The sequence below is a fragment of the Anomalospiza imberbis genome, chromosome 8 (genome assembly GCF_031753505.1).
Source record: "Anomalospiza imberbis isolate Cuckoo-Finch-1a 21T00152 chromosome 8, ASM3175350v1, whole genome shotgun sequence".
Taxonomy (NCBI): Eukaryota; Metazoa; Chordata; class Aves; order Passeriformes; family Viduidae; genus Anomalospiza; species Anomalospiza imberbis.
In genome coordinates this window covers 11,900,936-11,923,311 of record NC_089688.1, presented here as the reverse complement: position 1 = coordinate 11,923,311, position 22,376 = coordinate 11,900,936, and the positions used below count along the sequence as shown (strand labels likewise).

The 22,376-nt window shown below is 44.9% G+C and overlaps 1 protein-coding gene across 14 annotated transcripts in view; it reads left to right on the top strand.

The window, feature by feature from the left end:
* Window positions 1-22,376, top strand: part of ZMIZ1 (zinc finger MIZ-type containing 1) — a 717,720-nt gene that overhangs the window by 366,912 nt on the left and 328,432 nt on the right. For 2 of the 14 annotated variants that reach the window (XM_068197347.1, XM_068197343.1), the window contains exon 1: window positions 9,083-9,451. The exons of the other annotated variants lie outside the window; for them this stretch is intronic. The gene's annotated coding sequence lies outside the window, so the exon portion shown is untranslated. Of the gene's footprint in view, window positions 1-9,082; window positions 9,452-22,376 lie in introns of those variants that run through there. 14 annotated transcript variants of the gene reach the window in all.

The window sequence follows — 22,376 nt, the reverse complement described above, 5'->3', positions numbered from 1 at the left end:
TAGTGTGAAGTGCTTAGTGGTGCTCTGACTTCACAGTACCTTATGTTACCTTGCTGTGCTTCTTGAACAGCCCCTTGTGGTCCTGGCATAAGGATAATGGGATTGTTCTAGGGAGCTGCTCAGGTTTGCTGCAGAGGTGATTGAAACCAGCTAAACAGCTGGAACATGCACATCCCGCTTTGCTGGTTTTGTAGGAGATGTACCCTTTGTGTTTCCACAGCTGCATTTCCTTCACATGCTTGAAGTCATTAATGTGTAGTTAGCTCTCCCAGAGCCTAAAGGTCCACGGGGCATGGCAGCAAAGGATCAGATGGGGGCTGCAGCATGGGCTGGAAGGGACAGACAGGCAGCTCCTGCCTGTCGTGCCAGGAAAGTGCTTGCTGGAGGGCCTGGGTGCTCCCCAGAGAGAACCTGCAAGTTTGTATCTGAAGGTTTGAGGGTGAGGAGAATGCCCGAAGTCTTAAGGGAGGGCATAAAAAGGGGAAAACCCCAAACCAAAAGCAACTTGAATTTCCAGTGTATGATGCTAGCGCTAATACTGCACACCGTGCTGGGAGATCGATCCAAAATCAAGCAGTGCCAAGATATTTCCACTGACATGTTCACTGGAGGGTGACAAGGCCTGTGGGAGAGGGTGAAAACTGGTAATATTAGGAAGTGATCACAATAACAGCAAGAAGAGCACAAATTCACTTCTGCCTTTCACTGGTTAAATGAAAAGGATGAGATTCTAGGTGGATAAAGTGGGGGTATACTTGATCTTTAGTTTTAATCTCCATGTGTTTTGGGGTTTTTTCTAGGTTTTATTTTTCATGTCTGATAAAAGACTCTGGATAAAAGTGTGCCTGTGCACGACAGCCGTGTTTGATGATATAATGTCCTCTATCCACTTATTTATATATAAATATCTACATTTTATTTAAGAACTATGTTCTCCTGAACTTCCTCCTCCTCCCTTTTCTCACTAGGTTACATGACTGACACTTCTGCCATGACAAATCCATGAGTGTCTTAAAAATTTACCATGAAAACCCCGGAGCTTTAATTATTGTGCATTTACATAATTAGTGCAAATACATGCAATTACCATGTGTACCTACACAATTACCAGCTACAATGATGTACTAACAATCCTTATTAAACTTTAGTGGGGGAGGGGTGGATTGATTGTATGCACAAGCAACATCTGCACTACAGTCTTTCTTCTTCTTGCACTTATTCGAAATAGCCGCGAGTGTTTGAGGAGGGGGGTTACTACGCTGAAAGCAGTGGCATATGGAAAGTAGGTCAATAAGCCGTCCAAATTAGAGTTCTAGTGAAATGAAAATACAAGACATACTTTCAGCAATGTTTTCAGGATGCTCCAGCTTCTGTAATTAGTAAAACACTGACAATTCTTGATTACCTATTGGTTAATTGCAGCTGTATCCTCTATCACATCTGTAGTTCACCTGAATAGAATTTCCAAATTTCTCTTGTATTTTCACTCTTCCTCCAGTTACAAGTGTCAGCATGACTGGAGTCCTCATGACATGCCCCTTGGCTGTTATGTCAAGCTGAATGTCTACTACTGGAGAAAAAAAGTGTTTCCAAATTACTTAATTATATTATTTATCTTAATTAATCTTTGAATTATGATGAGGGTAATTTCAGCTCATGAATGCTTTTTCTTGCAAAACACATGCTTCCTTTATTATAGAAAGCATTTAACATAAATATCCCAAGCATTAAAAAGCCTGCTAATTCCCTGGTTCTCTGGGCTCTTCTGTTCTCTAGGAAATTCAGTGGCCTTCTACTTTTCTTGGCTCACATACAATAAAATACAGCAAATGATGCATTAGGGACCACACCTCTTCCTGTTGTGTTCAGTTTTGCACTTATTCTCCTATTCAGCTGTAAGGAATTTGTTGCCTGTGGTACTTCAGCGAGAGAGCCTTATTACGAAATTCTTCACTGCTCCTTCTGCCCTAAGTAGTCCCCTAGAATAGGAAAGAAAATAATCTGCTGCCTTTTTTGTTTTGTTTCCTTCACTTCATGGACCACAGATCAAGCCTTCATGGCCTTTTGTGCCACTTGCATATACATATGCCTCTGGAGAGTACAGCCTCACGGAAGAGAGTGGGGCTTGTTTTGGTTTGGTTTTTCATCTCTTCTTAGACAGTAGAAAACCATACTCTTTGTTAGGGCAGTGAAAAATGGAAAGGCTAATTGTTGCTGCTAAATGCAATAAAATAATGCTTTGGGCTCTCAAGCATGGTTTATGACCAATATGGCAGTTAGTGAATAAAATCCCATGCTCCAGAACATTTATGTATGTAAATAACTTTTGGTTATTTATTAATATTTTATGGATTTATTTTTTCTTTTTTGGAAATTGTATTAACTATCCCTTGTGGTACTAAATGCAGTTGATTAGGGAAAAAATAGATTATGCTGCTTGCTAAGTTGGAGGACCCATTGAGAATCCAGTCCTAAGTGTGTTTAAGGATACGTTTTATTTAGCATGACTAGCTGTATTACAAAGCATAATAGTGCCTTGGCAAGCTCTGTCTGATAGGAAGCAGCTCTCTCACTGTCTTGAGAGTAACATCTTATTTTACTGTTGTTTGCTCTCCTTTCACATTGTCAGCCTAGCCAGTTTAGACTAAAATCTCTCACGGATGCTCAGACCAGAGCTGAACCCAAGTTTTCTGCTTGGTGCTGGTGGTTTTTGTCATCTGTCTCCCCTGACTGTAACACAAAAAAACTGAAAGCAAGGGGAAAAACAGAAGTCCAACTTTGACTGTGACTTTCATGTTTTACACATGGTTTAATTTGTTGTTCTTTAAATCTCATTAACTTTCTCCATTAAAATTTAGTGAGGCTGAAAGAAGACCTACTTCCTGACAAAATCTGGCAGTAGGTAGTCAGATGACAGAAAGATGGAGTAGTATTTCCTCTGTCATCTATGAAATGGAAATCCATACAATGGACATCTCAGTTAACACACCAAGTGAAGTGCTCTCAAGGTAGGTACAGGCATGTCTGGGGTTACATAAGGTTATCTGATTTTACTTTGGATGGAGCAGATTAAAAATAAAGTCTTGATGGTTGTGATCATTCAAAATCCTTAGGGTTTTTTTTTTTGTTGGTTTTTTTTTTTTTGTGATGATGTTGCACATTTCGTGTTGGCCATCCTCCAGTTTGCTAATTATATTCTGCTTGAATACATTCCCCTGAGTTTCAACTTGGATAAGGTTTTGTTTTCTTTTTCACTTTTCCTCCTGAAACTGTAAAAGTGTAGTTTGAAAAGCTTTCAATAACAACAGAAGTGACTACAGTCCCTACTTAGCAATCTCAGTTGGGATGCCTAGAAATTATATACTTTAAGGACAAGGTTGGATGAGTCAAGTGACTTCAGCCCAGAACAAATTTTGATTTGCGATTTCTCAAAGCGGATACATGCTTGGTTCTTGAATTTGGACTTGGATTTGGCTGTAACAGGGCAGAGTCTTTATCTTCTTAAGAAGGTTACCTTGCATCCTATGGGGTACCTAAAGTTTATAACCCCATAAAAGCATCCTTTTGGCACTATATAAGGAGCATGTTTACAATGCTCCATTTCCTCAGCTCACATACATCAAGTTCCTTTTCAGTATGTTATACATGGCATACCTTCTCTTCCTATCCTTTCTGTCCCTTGTTTTTAAGCTGTAATTTTGCCTCTTGGAGGCATACATCCTGATGTTCAGTGTTATCTTCCTATGTAATTTTTAATGGCTTTATTCTCTTTGTCAAACTGATCAAACCTCCCTGTATAATCCAGCATGGTGCGCGTGTGAGAGAGGAAGTCAACACTATAAAATGTAGCTCTGATCCTTCTCAGAGTATACTCCATGCATACCTGAGGCATGGGTGAAAAGTTGATCAGCAGTCAGTTACTTGGGGCTTGTGTTTGCAAGACTAGAAGCTTGTTGAGTGCCTGTGTTGCCTTACTGTGGCACCCCATAGAGCTCCTAGTGAGTTTTGGGCTTGGAGTACAGAGAACAGTTTGCAGAAGATTGGTGTGAGTAGCAGACTGGTTTAGAAAGAATGGCTGTAAAAAGGATGTGTCAATGTAAAATCCCATAAAAGACAACATGTGTATCCTTAATGACCAAAAAATGTTTCATTGATGTTCCTTGTCTTGCCTGTCATGTGAAAACTTCTCTGGAGGAATCCAGTCCCTCATGAGAGTCACAAATGACTCTGACTTAGGCAGCATAGGTTGAGAAGGACCTAGGCATGAAATTTAAGACAATATGCAAATGTTTTCAGGCCTCAAAAGGAAAAGTGAAGAGAAAAATGTCCAAACCTCCAGCTACTTCCCTCTTCATGTCTTGTAATTGTTTTCAACTTGTTTTTCTCAGTAAAGTTGTTTACTTTTTCCTCCAGGACTCCCATTGCATAACTGCAAATTTCCTTAATGTCTTTGCATAGTAATTTCATCTCTAATTTATGAATCCAAATAAATCCTGTTTTCTCTCCCATACTATTAACGAAAAGACAAAAATGGACATAGTATCAGTTTCTCATGCGTGTGGAGTAATGTGTACAGCCTGACTGCAACCTCACTGAAAGTTAATCTCACTTTCACATAGGTGTAATTTTACTGCATCCAGTAGTATTCCTGGCATCCTTTGCTGTTGCTAAAAGACTTGCTAAACTTCAACACAACTGTTGATCAGAGTAAGCATTTGCTTAAGCTAAACTCATGGGTTATGACAGGGGAGCAGATCAGAGACTTGTGCTGATGGATGAGTAGTTCCATGAGGACTCAGAATTCTTCTAAATGTGTGTATCTGGGGAGCATCAGCTGGTGTGGTGCCAGGGGTGTGAGTGTAGCAAACAACCACCAGAAAAGCAATGCTGATGTCAGCCCGTTTCGAAATCAGCACTGATCCCAGGCAGTTTTTGGTGTCTATTGTACACCTGCAGTCCCTGTTGGGCTGGCTTGAGTGAGCTCTTAACCTAGGGAGCCCCGTTACTAGTGGCTGTAGCACCCAATAGCTCAGTGTAGACTTGGGATTTAAGCATGCACTCCCCACTTTTGGCCTCTGTGGTCTGTGCTAAATCCTCTGCTGCAAAAAGAGCTGCATTGATAGCAGTTACCTGATAAAATTTGTATACACAAGTAACCTGGGTATGTCTAGACACAATGTCTACATGCCATATCAATCAATTCCGTTTTCATTATGGTACAGGATGAATTATGACAGCAGCAAAACTTAATTTGAACTGCAGCTGAAGAGGGCTAGGGGGAGGTGATATTCTGGTTTACCATACAATCCTCTGGAGAAAAGAGTTCAGATCTGTCTTAGGTTATATAACAGAAATGAGGTTAGCAGATTTGGTCTAATCCCTCGTGGACAGGCCCACCACAGAGCATGGAATAATGTGGATAACTGTCTGTCTGCATGCTTGCTGATGGCTTTGCTACTGCAGCAGCAGAATGCTGTTAAGCCAGGATCCCAAATCAGGCACTGAGGTTTGTGCAGCCTCTGTATCAAAAGCTCTTCCAAGATCTCTTGGTGTCAGAATTGTCGAGAACACGAAAAGCAGCCTGGTCTCTTAGAACCAACAAAAAGGGCCCAATCCTTTGTCATTTTGTGAATACTGTTTTTGCTTTGCTCCGACATCACAACTGAGTTGGATAATTAGGCTGATTGGCCTAATTGAGGACTTTGTTCTTGGGGCAACACTGAATACCCTACGCCGACCCTGCCATATGTGTAACCTCCGAACTCTTTTTTTCAGTCCAACTGACCAGTCCACCCTTTATGCCACAGCAGGCAATTGGCAGTGAATTGGAGCAGCTATAAAAGTTCTTTGTAGTGGATTAGCCTGGTCCCTGGCTGAAAAAAAGCACATCAACATGCATTAGTGGCACCTTTCTCAATTCACAAATTGTATCAGCACAGGTCAGAGAAATCAAAGATCATCCTAATCCTCACAGAATTAATTTAATTTACAAACAAACTGATAAATACAGTAGATAAACTGACTGCTGCAGCCACTTTTGGGGGAAAAATTGACGGGTGCCTAACACATCCTATGGAGGAAACAGGAAATGTCTCCTGCCACTGTAGAAGTGAAGAGCTCTGAGGGGGCAGGTGTAGCAGTCAGGATCTGGCTGTGACACCACTTAACACGTGCTGTCACTGCAATGCTGGCTGAGCTCCAATGACTGCAAGTGGCAAAGGCTGCTAGGTTTGCACATCCCCTGTGGACAGGTAGCACTTCCAACCCCTTTGGTGCCTCTGAACAGTGTGTGGCAAAGCCCAATTTAGTAGAGGCAGGTTCAGAGGGCACAATGGCACCTGCTAAATCACTACAGTGATTTCCTGCAGGACCTTTATTTTCCTAGCCACGCACTGTATTGATCAGGCTACTTGGTTACTGAAAGAAGGCAGGGTGGTGCAGCAGGTAAATCCTGCAGGATGTGCTCATGTGGAACATACTCCACAGGAACACTACAAAAAGCTTGAAAATGTAAATGTGTGTTTACTAATTTGTTTTCAGCCTGGATGGTATCAGTGGGAGTTGTGCTTAAGTGGACAGACCTTGTAACCTTGTAATGGTGCTGCTGCAACAAATATTTAATTTTCTAATCTTCTATTTCCTTAAGATGGTTTCAAGCAATAAAGCATCAAAACCTACTGCTTTGACTTTGCCCATGTCCAAGACAGAAGTTTTGACACCTTAAATTTGATACCTTAAAAAGGTATTAATTGCAAATGAATTCTTAAGGTATGATGTCCTGATGTATGTGATTATCAGGATATTACTGTATTGCTACAGTGGCCTTTTTGGTTACCTACAAGGCTGGGCTTTTTCTGCGCCTGTTTCAATGAGACATCTAATGCTGTGCAGGAGTGAAATAGGATGCACTGACTGGATAGTATCCACTGTTTAAGCCTGTAGAGTACAGGTTACAATCACGGGGCTGGTGTGGCTCGAGGAGGAGGGCAGCGCACCTTGAAAGGGAGAAGCGAGGGGTCCCTGCGGAAGCAGAAGGCGAACTGGCTGGAAGCGCTCAGGTCCTGGCGCCCGAGGTGCCGGACCTCGGGCGAACACGCTCCCCTGGTGGATCCCAGGGCTCGTACGTGCGGCCAGGGCAGCGGGCCCTCAGGCCGCGCGGCCCGCCCAGCGCCGCGGGGAGCTGCGGCCCGGGCCGGCGGGGCCCGAGCGCTCCCGCCCCGGCGGCCGCCGCGTCCTCCGGGCAGCTGAAGGCAGCGATGAGGGCGGCGGAGGCCGCGCGGGGCACGGCGCGGGAGGGAGGGAAGGAGCCGTGAGACGGAGAATCTCCTCCGCTCCCAGTCCGGGCGGGCAGTGCCAGAGGGACCTGCCGGCGGCGGGGGCTGCAGAGCGGGGGCCCCAGCACAGGCACCCCCTCCCTTCTATCCCCCGGGCCGGCGGCGGGGGCCCCTGGCAGAGCCCCGTGCGCCTTTAAGGGGCGGCGGGCGGGCGGGCTGGCAGCGGCATTGTTCCCTGACGTCACCGCAGCCTGTGCGGCGGCGGCCGCTCTCAAACTTGCCTTTGTTATTCGGCGCTCCCCGGCTGACACCGCGGCAGCTCGCAAAACGCGGAGCCGGAGCGCGCCGGAGCGGCGGGACGCGCCGCCCGCCCCCGGCTGGCCGTCCCCGCCGGGGCACTGCCCGCCCGGCGCTCCCCCCGCGGCGCTGCCGGCCCGGGCGGCCGCCGCTCTGTCTCCGCACTGGGGGCGGCCGCGGGCGCAGCGGCCGCAGGACCCCCCCGCGCCCCGAGGCGGTCGGCGGGCGGCCGGAGGCACAGGGAGAGGGGCAGAAGAGGGGTCTTTTTTCTGGGGAAGCCACGAAGGCGTAAATGAGCGGGGCGGGGGCCGCGCCGGGGGCACTGCCCTCGGGGGGCGGGCGGCGTCGCCCCGCGCAAATCAGCGCGTCCAGCGGCGGCGGACGGGGGCGGCCCCGCGGGGGGACCGGCGCCGACAGCCGCGGTAGCGCTCCGTTCCGCCTGCACGCAGCTGAGAAAAATAAGAAAAAATTAGACAATCTTTCCCCTTCCCCGAGCGATCCGACATCCCTTTACGGTCCCGATCGTTCTCCTCCCTCCAACAACAAGACGAATGTGACCAGCGAGAAGCTACACAGTGCTGTTTAAATTGCTTATCTTAATTGCATAATCTAACAAGCCCCGTTGGAGCAGGGATGAATATATTAGGCTTATTAACAACTCATCATAAAATATTGATTGTCCTGGAAGTGTTTTATCAAGGGGAAGAGAAGTCGAGGGAGATGTTTTTTAGCAGATTGGGGCTCGTCAGACAAGGACGGTTTCTTCTTATTTTCTCCGTGGAAATCGGGCTGGATTTCCTAAGGAGCACAGGGGAGGAAAAACAGCACAAAAACACGCCCTATTGTTAGTGCCGGGGGCCGCGCTCCGGGCGGCGGGGGGGCCCCGGCCCCTGACCGCCCCCCCCCGCGGCGGGGCCGCCTCCTGGGCCCGCCCCGCCGCCCGCCCGGCTTCCCCCGCTGATCGGGGACCCCCGGGAGAACCCCGCTCCTACCTGGGTGGCGGGAGCTCCGGGCTCTGAAAATAACAGCGGCCCCGAGGGTTGGGGTGGTGGCAATAAATGGAGGGGGGCGGGGGGCTAGAGTGCAATAACGGAGCAGCAGGATGTCTCGGCGTTCCCGTGTAATCCCCCTGCCTGCCCGGTAGTTCCTTCCATGCCCGGTAGTTCCTTCCATGCCCGTAAGAATTCTCTCGTGAAGACGACAGAGACGGAGACACTTCATGCTTGGGAGTGTGTTGGGTCCAGGGTGGTTTTCCCCTATTTAATAATACAAAAACACCGAAGGGAGTATACATATTCTCCAGCTTTCAGTTTCCAGAGTGGAAGGGTTTCCGAGTGCTTGGTATTCAGGAGGACTAAAACGAGAATCCCCGCCTTAAAAGACACTGTAAGACAATATTTGTATTTTAACTCGTATCTAAGATTTTTAACTTGGTGTGATTTGCGGGGGAGGGGGAGGGTGTGTGTTGCGGGGGGAGAGGGGAAGGGAGAGGGCGAAGGGAAGAACATCCCTGTAGGAGGCAGCTCCCTTTCAGATAGGAATCTGGGACAGATTTTGCCAGCAGCCACAAAGCATGGCCCTTTGGTAATAGAATAGCCAATGTAATTTGACACTTCAACTTGCTGTGCTCTCTGCTAGTTGATTCACTTACTCACCCACTAACATTGAGCTCCTTTTCACTGTCTGTGGGCAAGGGGAAAAAAAAAGAGGGGGGGAAGGAAGAAAAAAGAAAGCAAAGGGAGAAGGAAGAAAGGAAGGGAATAAACAAAATTATATATTTAAAAATACCCGAGTAGAGCTACAAATCAGTTGGGAAAGAGGATTTTGCCTGCCTTCTTCCTTATTATTTTGCTGCTGCAAGGCTGCTTTGCAATCCGTAGGTAAGTTTCGCGTCTATTTGCGCTCCCTGCTCGCACCTCCCCGTTCGCGGCCGGGCAGGGGTTGCGTCTCGGCGGAGCAGAAACAATGGAGCGGCCACGCTGGGGAAATAGGTGTACAGGGAGGAGAAAAAAAAAAAAAAAAAAAAAAAGAAAACAACAACATATTTATTCTACAAGGAGAGAAAATGTGTGGAGACTTCTTAAAGGGGCAGACTGTCCCCGCCGAGGGCGCGGGGCGAGGGCGAGCGAGCAGCCGCGGAGCCGGGCCCGGCGGCGGGGAAGCGGCTCTACCCGGGCAATGCCCTTCCCGGGCCGGCCGCGGGGTCGCGGAGGGACCCGGCCCGGGGCGAACTTGGAGCAGCCGCGGCGGGAGGCGGGCGGGCGTCGGAGCCGCCGCAAGCACAAAGGGGGCTGCGGGGACCGGGGCGGCGGCTGTCCCCGGCCGGGGCGAGCGCCGTCGGGGCGGGCAGGAGCCCCGCAGCGGGGCCGGGGCTGCGGCTCGGGGCGTGCGTGCCCGGCCGGCTGTGTGTGCGTGCCCGGCCGCCCGTGCGGGGCTCGGGAGACGCGTGGGGAAGCTTGCGCCTGTTCTTGGGGCTCCGGGAAGCTTGCCTGGGTGTAAATTCCTGGCGTCTGGGTTTTGAGAGCCAGTTGGGACCTGGGCCTCTCTCGCCAGGCAGGAGGAAGGAGCAGCCCCCCTCCCTCCCCCCTCCCCTCCCTTCCCCCGTGCATCTGTCCAGGAAGCCGCCGGGCGGAGGGGAGGGGGCGCGGGGGCAGAGGTCCGGGGGTGCCCTGCCCGGCCCGACCCGGCCGGAGCTCGCCCGCCTTTGTGCGAGGGGAGCGGGGGAAGCGCTTGCAGGGGCGGCCGGCGGAGCTGCTCGCGGGGAGAGGGAGAATGGCAGCCAGTTAAAAGACACTTCAGGAATGTAAACATAAAAATAGGAGCCATCCAGCCACGCTCTTGTTTCCCCCCCCCACCCCCCCGCGGGGCTCGGGATAGCATTCTGGGCTGGCGCGGTAGCGGGGAAGGAGTACGGCAGCCTGAGACAGGGGGAGGAAGTTGTTACTATAATCGGGGGTTTAGACTGTAAACTTTGTTTTGCACGTGCAAAGTTTAATTTCGGTGCCGCCTCGGAGGCTGCGATGAGACACGCGGGGCGGCGCCTCGGGGGTGCCCCTTCGAGTGCAGCCCCCAGCACCGTCTTTGCTAAAGGTGGAACCTGCCCGGCCGTGGCAGCGGGACCCCCGCATCGCCGCTTTTGTCTGCGGTTGCCGGGGTCCCGCTCACCAGCCCGGCAGCTGCATGAGTTGGTGCATATTGCGGCTGTATCGTCAGTTTGTCGAGACCGAAGCAAACTCAAGGCATAGCTCTGCTCTGTCGTCCGATTGTGCACCGTGTGTATTTTTGTGCTTCAGTTAATAATCTGCAAACGGCTTAATGGCTCTGTAGTGCCAGAGGAATTGGTTTTCTCCATTTACTTCAGCAGGCCTGAGTGAAGCTGGTGTTCTGACTGATTTTTTCAATGCATTGACATGAGAGAAGAGGATTTAACTTGGCAGCCTGAACAAATGCTCTATCAAAGGTTTCCTAAGAGACAGTAGGAGAGCTGGGGTGATGAATGACCTGGGGTAGTTTTAGGGTGCTACCTATGCAAGCTTTCTTTTAAATATGAAATGGCCATTTAGGGCTCTGAATAAAACTGTGCGCATCAGAAAGGCGACAGGCTTATAAAATTTAAAAGGGCCAAAGCCCATTAATGCTGTGGCAAAGCTTTGGCTCCCAGCTCTGGTTGAGTAGTTCCAACTGCCGTGAAGTGCCAAAGCTTTTAAGGAATCTTTAGCAACAGCTTGTCTCTAGCTGTGGAACGGACCTTGGCCTTGCACACCGGTGCAAGCTTTTCTCCTCCCCACGCAAGGGAGGAAAGGCGAGGGCAGCAGGTGGGAGGGTACAGGGGATAACGTAGGGGTGAAGCAAATTCTGGAGGGGAATTAAAAAAAAAAGGCTGTATGCTGGAATGCATGGCTGAAATAACTTACTGGTGGGAACCTGTTCAGGTTATGATACTGGGGCAGTAACATGGCACAGTGGGTAACTCAAAAATGTTACTAGCAGCAGCAGAAAAGTTTCACAAAGGTGTGTAACAAAGGTAAACACGTTTGGGAAACAAATTCCTCTGACGAACGTAGTTGGTTGTGGATTCAGAGCTCCACTTCCTTCTCTTGACTGTGGAAAATGTACTATGGCATCAATCTTCTCTTGGCGGGGCCTAGTGCAGGTTTGTGAATGCCAGAAGACTCGCTCTGACCTTTCTCTGTTCCAAGCTGAGGATGTTGAAACACCAGCCATCAAACAAAAGAGACATTGAAAGCAAGATCTGCAATGGAGCACGTGTGACTTTGAGGCTAGTTGAGTGCATTTGGTGGCCGTTTTCCTCAGAGTTTGGGGTGGGGAAGAGAAGGAAAAGGTCGCTAATTTTTACAGTGAGGCTATGGAAAACTTGACTTGAAATCCCCTAAATATCCCATAGTCAAGTGGTTTTTTTTAAGTGTCATTTCAAAGTGCCTTGATTTCTGCTCTTTTTACATATGTATCTATGACTGCTACATTACAAGAGGAGGATTATTTTTCCCCATGGGTGCAAGGAAGACCAGGAATTTTGCATAATCCACTGCATTAAATAAAGAAAGAAGCTTTAAAAATCAATGTCTTTAGGATTATATTTTAAAACAATGAAGAATTTACTGGGATTGAATTGATAGATTGTGAGTTTTATCTACACAAGATAACACTACCTTGAAAAGTGGCTGATTTCAAGATTATTCTGTAAATTGTAATTTAAATTTACTTTGGGGCTTCTGAATTTAAGAATGCCTTTGGAACCAGTTGATATAGGTATCTAACCTGCCACTTACATTCATGTTAGCATGGACAGATGCTTTTATTGTTTGCATTGTTTACAGTTCACAATACCTTAAATAAACATTAATCATGATTAGAAACAATAATTGAGTCTGTGGCAAAGGATCAATGAAAACTTTGTTTCAGGAAAGAAGTGAGTTGCTGTGTATATGTACAGAGAATGTTTTGTGCACTCTAGGATGAAATAAATCTGTGATGAAATAAATCTGTGATCTTAGTATGGCGTACAATTCTGTTTTTAGATTATTTTAAGAAACCTACAAAAGACAATGGATCAGTTTTTACAACATCTGAATGATTTCTCCTGTACAAGGAGAGGAAAGGCAAGGCTCTCTGTAGCATAGTTCCATTCATAACTTTTCTTGGGAGTTGCTTGCCCTTTGCCCCAAATCTCTTCCACTTTTATGGGCTCCAAAGGTTTCTGTTGCGGGAAAAAAAAAAAAAAAAAGCCAAAGCAGAACCAAACCAGCGCCCCAAACCCCCATGGATGGCAGTTACATCACTGATACTATAATTGTAGACAATGTTGGCAGCTTTTTAGCAAATTGATGTTTGTACCAGCAGCCTGGAAATCCTAGTTTCTCTCCTGAAAAGGAAGAAAAATAGATCTGAGAAAGGAAGAAGAGTTGGAATTCCTTTTGCCTTCCCCAATGTTGTTGATAGGTTTCAGAACAACAGGGATCCAGCCTTTTCCCAGTCACACAGAAGATAATGTGACTATGAGAAATGGAGGTAGTGGCTGGCCAGGAGCTCGTGGTGCTGCTCTAACAACGTGGGTGATCAAATGCTGCAGGAGGCGTGAGCTTGGGTTGTTATGGCTTTACCTGGGAAGCCTGTTTCTCATAAATAAGTAGGACTGAAGTTAATGCCTGTGGTAGCAAATTTGACCACTATGCAATTGGCTAATTTGTTCACTCCTAGTTAGACCAATTTTTGTGAAATTCTATCCTGTATTACAGCAAAGCGGCGAGAATATTGCCGAAGAGTTTATGTTGGTTTATGCTTGTTCCTGTCAACTGCCTGTTGTAGGACAAGCAGCACAAGTCCTCTTTATCCATTTAGGTGTGTTTTTTGGGAAAACACAGTAAGCAAAACATCAATATAGATCCACCACAGATAGACCTCCTGCTCAGATATTGTATGTTTTCCTTACACTCAGTTCACATCTTCACTCCAAGTGTATGTAAGCCTTCCTGCTGATGACAAGTTGAGGCTGTCAGTGGTATTAGAAATAATTTCAGCTTTAAAATTATGTCTTTGGCTTAAAAGGTTGTTTTGCTATATTGATTTCTTCTTTTCCCCCTTCTTACTATAAAGCAGAAAATTCTTATGTAGCAACTTTCAATTCTTCACTTCCATTGGGTTCCATGTGATCATTAACATTCAGCTTGGCTAATGTTAGAATATTTTAAAGAGAATATAGGCTGCTGGGGAAGTGTCCAGGCAATGAGTAGTAATGGATCTCCACAGCTAGACTGTTGGAGGCAGTAGTGTATTATGAGAATAGGAGATGGCCTTACACTTGTTACATGTTATTTTTGGTTCTAATAATTTAAGATACACTGAAGTCTACATTGCCTGCAAAGATGAAGTTTCCTGGCTTCAGTACAGTGCCTCTGCCCTTCCCTATGGAGCAGGGCAGATTTCTATGGGTATTAGGTATCTGGTAAAAAAAGCAAAGTTGTTCTTAGACAGACAAAATCACTTTCAACCTAATTTCTCCTGTAAGTGTCAATAGAAATTAAGTTACTCCACAGGGAATGACTCATTCTTTGAAAGAACTTGCCCTTCTGAAGGCTCACATAGGTGATCACTCTTTCTGGAATACCTGTAGCTTCCTTCAGTTGCTTATGCATTTTAGTTCTGTAGCGGAGGACAGAGGAGGTAATTTTTACTCCTGTAGTGAATGGTGTAGCATCCAAGAAATCCTTTCCAATCAATGATGGTTGATGCATTTTTAAATAAGGTTTAGGAGCTAGTGAAATATCTAAGCTTGAAAAGGGACTTCTGTCCTTTACTTGGATAATTCTATAGATCAAGCTGGTTTGTATTTTGTCTAGTGTACTAATATTGGGGTAGTCACATACAACCTATCACAGTAACATTCCATTAACACAAATGCGGGAAGCATATCCCCTGGTTGGTAATCCATGGTTTGTTTTGACTCTCAGACTAGCTTTGACTTGATTCCCAAAGTGAAGCTGGAAGGCTCCTGGCTCAATACCAGGCAGGCAGAGGGAGGAAAAGAAATTGCTCACAACCCCATTTATATGCACAGTGCTACAAACCTGTGCAAATTTCATAAAAGTGTGAGTTTGTATTACCTCTGCTGCTCATTGTTAGTCTATATAAGGGGTTTCTTATTAATTTTATGTTTGCTTGTTTGTCCTGGCTTATGTCAGTGGTTGGTGAAGACCTGATTTATAACTCATGTCCTCATGCTAAGACATCGTCCTTCAGACCTGTGAAACCTAGCCAGGCGATGGTCCAGCTGCCTGATCCGCAGCCAGCTGTGTTATCCTCTCCCTGTGGGGCTATATGCCAGTTCTTTGGTAGTCAGTATTGGCTGCGGGCACAGAGGGACTGTGGTTGCTGTAAGCCTTTTTTATTTCCAGGGGAACGCAGCAGTGCTGTGAGTGTGACTTCAGAAAGGGGAACAACTCTAATGTGTAGATAATACATATGTGTTGTCAAAGATAGCATGAGAATGAAAGCCACAAAAGTGAAGCATCTGATAATGTCATGCAAAACCTGTATGGAGATTGTTGTCTTTATTTGGGTTTTTTCAAATCTTACTTGTTCTCATGTTCTTAACTCTTTGCCTGGTAACTGGTAAATTCTTATGGTGATTTAGTTTGGTAGTCAGCTTGGTCCAGATAGCATTAACTAGAGAATACTGACTGCTTGATCTAATGCACAAATGTGGGGAAACTGCCTCGTTCATATGGCAGCTCTTTGTGCTGTGAAATACCGTTTGTCATCTTTGGTGATTAAGTAAAAACATGTTTGAGGAGTAAGAGAAAAGCAATACCTTGACAACAAGTTTGTGTTGTCTTTTGGATTCAAGTAGTTTTTCGTTCCTTTGAGACTTCAGGGCTCCAATGACTGACTGGCTGGCACAGTGAATGATATCTGTCTTAGAGATTTCTAGATAGTCTCATAACTAATCAGAAGGCATTATTTATTGGGACTGCAGTGACATAGATATATGACAGAATAGTAGGGGCTTCAATTGGCCATTTAGTAGCAAAAACAGTTCCCTTGATGTGTATCTGCTTGTTTCTTGGCTACATTCCTGATTCCCTCTGAGAACAGTGGAGTCTTTTAGGCTGCTCTGAAATACACACCTCTGTATCTCCATCAGTAAATTCTGCAGTGCAGGTTTCTCTTCTAATGTTTTTGAACACCCATTCTGAAAACAGATGAACTGATCTAATACTGGATTATTGTGTAAACAAGGGCACCATGGGATGAGGGAGAAGTGCAGGACAGTGCCGAGGCTGACATTGCAGGGCAGTTGGTGCTTGAAAAGGTTTGAAATGGGACTTCCCTAGAAATTGTCTGGTCTCATACTGACAAAGGGGATTCAGAGTCTACCTCACAAAAAGCAGAAATCATCATAAGCTTGTAAGGTGTTTTTATTACTTTGATTTTGTGTGAAACTCAGACCCTTCCCCTGTGTTCTTCTCTTGGACATGACTGTTGTCCAGCAGCCTGCTAGATGGGCATTCTCCAGCTCAAAGGTTACCATCTGCTCTTGGTTATTTTAGAGGTGTGAGAGTGTGATGCGCGAGGGGAAAGAGTCTACCACAAGAGAGTTGAGTGACAGGGAGGAGAGGCTTGAGCCCTGAATTGTGAGACCTCCACCCCTCCAACTTCAGCCACTTCCTTGAGGAAATAAGAGAAACTCATCAACTGCTGTCCCACTGTGTCTGTCCCCAGTTTGAACAGCGCTTCTGTTGTGCAGCCTGAAGGTGGGATGCCTCCATAGATAGTGTGAAAATAAGAAATGCCTTTACATATCATTGCTTTCATATAAGCGTTGGTTTTCCTTAGTATTGCACATCTCTAAGATATTGGCTATTGTAAATGACAAAAAGAAGCCTTATAAACATGAAATTTTTCTTAGAGAATGCATTTGCTTAAAATACATTGCAAAATACAAGTTCCTGCAGCTAAACTGTTTTGACAATAAGCACTGTTACACTTCAGTTTTAAAACTATTACATATATTTTAGGTGAATGGAAGAGCCATTTGATTATCTCCCCTGTCCTGCCAAACTGCACCAACCCTACCTCCTGCTAAAAAAAAAGGGGCAAGAAAATGCTTTAAAAAGCAGTTTAGAGACTTAGTTGACACTGAATTCTTGGAAAAGCAGTTTGTTTATGCATCTACCCACAGATGAAAGAGAGAAGAGTTTATTATCCCACAGGTTTGCAGGGGAAGAGAAGAATGATATGGTTGTCAGGCAATCTACCCAGTCTCATAGTGTCCTTCTTGTAAATTCTGTTTGTTTAATGCTTATAACTCTTTTCCCAGCAGTGGGATCACAGAAGTTAACTTCTTTACAGCTGTTATACAGCTTATGCTTAGGTCTCCCTTACAGCAATCCAAGGCTTTCCCCAAGCCTTTTCAAGTAAAGCTTCTCTTCTCCACTTAGCACAGGTTGATTCACTTTACTTTTAATTAAACTTCTTTTTTTTTTTTTTTAACTGGAATTATTGTTCTAAAGGATGTCAGGCCAGTGAATTGTCATCCTGTACATGCTGTGATCCTGACTATCTGCACGCTTAGTTCATTGTCCTTTAGGTGCTTTACAACCTTTCTGTTCCACAGAAAACCTTACCTTTCTGTTCCACAGAAAACCAAGATGCTGAGTTGCAGTGGGCACTTATGGGTAGATGTGGAGGGTAGTTCTGTGACTGAAAAGGCGAATTCGACACGTGTTGCGCTGTCAAGGCTGTTTCTCTGCAAACTAGTGTTCAAATTGATCCCATTCACAAGTCCCTTTTTGATTCTGAGATATCCACTCTGATATGTCTCACCTGGTGAGACTTAAAGGAGCTATCAGTCCTGCTTTTAGATGTTTGTTACAGGAGCTGTACTTTAGTCTTTGCTTGTTCTCTCAACTGTGAGATTTCTCCAAAAATCTACATCACTGTTTTAAAAAGTGTTGGGTTGCAATCCAGCTGGAGTTAGATACCATTAGAGATGGGCGCCTACTAGCTTTCCAAATGAATGCATAGCTTTGGCTTTTGGCAGTGTAATACTCTGACATCTCTCACATTAAAATCATAACACTATTATGTAAGGAGAAGTTATTTTGGGTCACTAGCAGAGCCCTCTCAGACTTTGTTAAATCAGCCTTGCAAGTTAAAACACTTGGGCTCTCATCTTCTCCCTGCAGTTTCTGGCGCTGTAAGTGTGTGGGTGCTGTGTCCTTTCTCAGTCATTTGCCCTCTGCTTTGCTCTGGCTGCATGGCTGGCTCTGAACCTGCTACTGCCACAGCAATTTGTGTGGCTGTGGGGAGCCCTCGCAGAGGAAGGGCTTGCTCAGCACTGGCTTTCGCTCCCCACTCCCAGCTGCTCTGAGCTGGGACTGCAAGGAAGGAGAGACAGGGGGACTGTGATCCTGCTGCTCCGGGCTCTGTGGCAGCGGGCAGACGGGAGTTGTGTGGGAAGCTGGATACCCAGGAAGGCTTCAAACTGCACTAAACAAAGTCCCACCTCTGCAGCAGGCACTTGCTTGTTTATGTGTAACTCAGGAGTCAGTTTCATTTGGCCTTGTGTTATTATTTAGCAAAGGACAAGTAAAACACCAGCTGTTGGTGACCAGCAAGAGACAGAGTACAGAATGAATCCAGGGGAACCTTTGCAATGTTTGTTGATAACAAACACTTAAACCTGGTGTTTACAAAAGTGCAGTTTAGATATGAAAAATGCCATACTTGGATTTCTGTGAGCATTATAAATGCTTCCTTTGGAGACCAGTCCTCACATTCCGAGTGATCTTTGGGTATGAATTACACATAAAGGCATGGCCATTCAGAGATGGCTTATACTTTAGAAGTAATCAGCAACAGGACAGAAGATAAATATTTGAAAACATCCACATCAAATTGCTGTGTCCTCGAAGTCTGTGCGGCAGGGAGAGCAGAGCTGCTGGATTCCACTGCCGGTGGCACTGGCTGGAGCTGTGCAGGTTGGGCGAGTGGAAAGCCTCTGGGGCACAGAGCAGATGGTGCTTGGGCTGCTCAGGCTTGGGTGAGGCAGTGGTTCTTTCAGCAGAGCAGTGCTGCGGATGCTTAGCGCTTCAGAGCTTTTTTGATTAAAACGGATTCTGAAAATGTTTGCAATCATTTTTATTCTACCTGTATTCATGGCAGATTGCTCTTTTGTAAAGGAACCAATTGAAAAGCATCTGAGGGCTGTAGGGTGTGCAGGGAAGAGAAGGACGAGGTTGAGGTGGCAGTGGTGGCTGCTGCTGGAGGGTTCAGAGTGGCGCTCTGAGGAACTGGCTGGGGGGAAACAAATGAGTGCCTTAAATTCAGGATTGTGCTGCTTCTCTTATCCTTAAGTAAAGTTGTTTTATCCCCAAATAAATACAAAAAATGCTGAAAATTTAAGATTCATCTGTTGATGTTTCTTTTGTTAACTAATTGGTACTTGGAACATCTATTTTTAAGACTTTGGCGTGTTTCCTCTTAGCTACCCTAGAGCATAGCTGCTTCTACAAGAGTGGTGGTTGTTATGCTGTATTTAAGGCAATGTTTTGTAACCTTTGGATATCTGCCTTTAGCTCTCTGATAGGCTGTGATGGGTCCTTGTAAGCCCCATGCCACTGGAGTGGTTCACCCAGGACAGCTCCAGCTCGGTGTCTGTGTGCCCAGAGCTGGGAGCAGCAGGCATATGCAGGTAAACACATTAATGAGCTGCAAGGAGGATCAAGTCAGTGATAGGCAGGCTGCTATTGTGCGGTGCCCAGGCTGTGCCATGGTGACTAAGACGCTGTGATAGTTTCCTTATTGGCCACCATCTGTCTGCTCCTGGCGGGAGCTTCTTGGCTGGCACTCTGCCTTCGGAGAGGGACCAGCACTGCTGCCTCGGTGCAGCACCCAGTGCAGGGAGTCTGCGGTGGGCAAGGAGGGGATGAGCCCAGCAGCTTTCTGGTCATAGGTGTATGATACACTTGTTTATTCACTTTGGAAAAGAACCCCTAAAACTTCTGAGACAGTGTTTTCAGTGTATTCTTAAAGGTTTTGCATCCTAAATGCTTGCATAAATCATTCAATGCATAAACTTTTTTGCAACACTTTTTGTGAAAGAAAATCTGGTACCAATGCCTAATTTTAGAATATTAGTGCTTTGAAAATTTAAACACAAATTCACATGTTTCTGGTGACATACAGTGGTGACAATGCAGTTTATAGTGACATACAATTTGAAATTCAGGTTTAAAAATTTGAATTTGGTCACCCAAAAAGAAACAGTGTGGAGTCTTACTCCTTTTTCTGATTGCAGCTATGGCCCTCAGTATCTCTTCCTCAATAAAGAGAAATGTAAATTAGAAATACTTGTAATGTTGCCAACATGTGGTCCTAGCAATATCCCAGCATATTAAGTCATAAAATAAAGAAATAGTATGTATCTCCTGCTGTATGAAAAAAAAATATATATTTTAAAATATATATTTGCTCTAGTCATGCTCATCTTCAGTGTTCATGAATTTATACCTTATTTTGCTGAAGAAACTGGCAGCCAATATTACGTGAAAAGCTGTTTATACAAAAAATGAAATACTGGGGAGTCAAGCTCCCATTTTACCTGTTGCACCCAATTTAAGAATATTTTGTAGTAAATGAAAGGTGAATACATATACACCAACATCTCAACAACATCTCTTTGCTTTCCTTCATTGTTTAATAAGGCTAAACCCCCCAAAAGGAACACTGGAGAGGCAGGGATTCTTTGGCAGTTGATCTATTTGTGTTTTTAACCTAGAATATTTTTAGCCTGAGAGGCAAAAATACGTACTTTTGTATTGAAAGAGACTGTTATTTCCTTTTATTTTAAATCCTGGATGAGAAACAAGATGTCAGACCTATTATAATGCAGCCCAGTAATTAACATATGTTGGTCTGCCTCTGCCAAGGATTTCTTATGAGTAAGGCAAGTTGCACAAGTAGAGGAGTCAGGTGGTTTGTCAGTGAAGAATCACACACATGCTTGAGTGATCAGATCCTAGAGACACCATCTGAAGATAGAATGTGTATCTGTGTTTGAATCTAAGAATAATTATAGTTTAAATCACCTCGCAGCTGCCTTAAGTTTAAACATATAGGTAAAGTCAGCTTTTTCATGGTGGATTTTTTTTTTCCTAATGAGGGGTATACGACCAATTCTGATCTATTTTCCTAATAAATGTTATGGGAAACAAATGGTATTTTGTGGATTTAAATGACTAAAAGATTCCTGAACTCTGAAATGTGCTACAGTTAGTGTTCTTTCTACAAGGAGATTTTGTTCCTTAACCTAAAAGGAGACTGTTGCACACCCACTCATGGTTTAATGTGGGCTCACAATTAATGAGGGCATCTTCTGCACAACTCTCTCAGTGTGACCCCATCATCTTGACCGAAGGAACTGGAGCATGGGGATGTAATAGGATCAGTCAATATCTGCATATATTGGAAGTATTAACAACTTACAAACACCAGAGCTTCTTTGATAGTTCATCACCATAGTGTAAAACCATCATTTTTTTCTACTTTAGAGTTGTGTTTAATTTGTAGTTTATATTTTGACTCTAAATATAAGCTATAAATCAAACTTGACTGTGACAGTGATGGCCTTCAGGCTACCTTTTGGTTGTAAATTCACAATTGTTTTTGCCTTGAGTGCCATTTTCAAGCTGTGCAGTGTAGACAGTCTTGAATAAAATAAATTTCAGTACAGGAAGTGGATTTTGGTGCTTAGACTAATAATGAGACTAATTTAAGATTGCCAGCCTTAAAATATTCAGCCATTAGAATCCGGGCATATCAAATAATTTTAAGTAATAATAAACTTGAATTCTTTTGCAAAATCTGCCTTTGGTACTCTGTTTAGGGTCTATATTTTAAGGTTTCATCTTGGCTCACAAACACTAGAAGCTCATTAAATGGACAGAGATGCTGTTATAATTGGTTCACTTAAGGAGTTGGAGCTTTAGAGTACACATGAAAGTAGTATTAGGCTTTGCTCCAGGACTTGTTTCTCACTTTCTGCTGCATTTCCATGCCATGTTAGGTCGTGGTAGGTCCAATTCACCCACCAAGGGTGTTTGCCAACCTTTTTCAAAACACAGTAGTGCAATTGGTAGTCACACCTAGTAACACTGCTTGCCTGTTTTTCAAATCATTGAGCAACTTGTGGCTTCCAAAAAGGTTAAGTAAGGACTGCAGTGGATCAGAACTCCTGATTTGCAAAATTTTAATGTCTAGAAAATGCTGAGATCTCTAAAAGTGAAATTTTTGGATGTAAATTTTTTTCCCTTTCCACTGTCATTATTCTTAACTGGGCAGATTCAGCAGCTTTTGAGGAGATGCTGGAAAACCCGACTAGTTTAAGGGGGAAATAGCTGGCTGGGAAAAATAAGTGATGAGAAAGATGTAGCTGCATTTACTGCCATAGCGACATTTTGGCCATGAAAAGTGAAATTGCTGAACTTGTGTTAATATTTATTGTGCATTCAAATACCTGTCGGAAGGCTTTGTGATCTATGGGTACTATTTTTATCTTCATTTACAAATCAGCAGGTGTTCACAGGCCTGTTGGACATCTATCCTTTTGAGGCATTTATGAGTAAACATTTCTGGCTGTCATAATTTTGGTTGGTCAAGTTCACATTAATTGCTGCACTCTGTGCAGTTGTTCTAACATTTAAATACTGCCTGTGAGTAGGTTTGATTAAAATTACGTCTCTAGGTGCACACTAAATACCTTTGATACCTCACCTACAAACAACT